Source organism: Metopolophium dirhodum, chromosome 1, assembly GCF_019925205.1.
Source record: "Metopolophium dirhodum isolate CAU chromosome 1, ASM1992520v1, whole genome shotgun sequence".
Taxonomy (NCBI): Eukaryota; Metazoa; Arthropoda; class Insecta; order Hemiptera; family Aphididae; genus Metopolophium; species Metopolophium dirhodum.
The window spans coordinates 80,029,915-80,030,938 of NC_083560.1; positions in this window are offsets into that span (position 1 = coordinate 80,029,915).

A 1,024-nucleotide genomic window follows, 5' to 3' on the forward strand; every position below is an offset into this window, starting at 1 on the left:
TAATATGTGTACGCACGCACGATATCGCGATAGGTACTCGTAATGATGATAGCTGTCTCGGTGGTTTTCGGACGTTCGACCGTTGCACAATCGACGGACCGGTTCGGACGGAACGTTTTCGTTTTTTGGTATGGTAACGACCAGTAAGTTGCAACGTACGTCCTAACCAATACACCGTACGGATCCTCCTCCATCGTCGTCGATCGGCGGTAATCGGAATACGCCGTCACTATTCACGGCCCGGACGGCCGTCGTCAACACGGAAACTGTTTGTTCGTCTTCAACCGTCAGCGTAAATATTTTTTTTTTGTGAATTTTTGCTATTTTTTTTAGGTGTTTTTTTATCATCATTTTTACACAGTACCTACGTACACGTATGCAATTCGTTACTGTGTGTCTGTGTGACTGTGTACACCGACGGCTGAAATTCTTATACCGACTCAGGCCCGTCTCTAGCCTCTAGGGCACAAGCTATAGGTAATACAATTTTTAAAGAATTTGAAGGCGGCCAAATTTAATGAATATCCGTAAAGAAGAATGGAATTAACATTTTTGCTGCAGTGCAGAAAATATTTAGCGACGGGCCTACCTATACTCCACTGTGGCACTGTGTACTTTTATAAAAAATACTATACATATTTATATAATAATTAATAATATAAATTATATGTGTACGACGTAGTTTACCTGAATCGCGGACTTTCCCCCTCGTTATATTTTTGATGCCGACATTTTCCCCCCATTTTTTTTAAAAGTTTACTATTTAACAATATTATTTTATTATTAATATGAAATTATTTTTTTTGCTTATGTCTAATATTTTCAAATATTTTCATAAATATAATAAATTATAGATGTATATTTTTAATCAACTGAACTTCTTGAATCAAATTCAAAAGCAATTATTAAATTGTTAAATATCCAAACTGGTACATTTTAACAAAAAATAAATAAATATGAAAAAGCCTAAAAACTATGTGTTTAGAAATAACAAATGAATCAGTAATCAAATATTTTTAAAAAA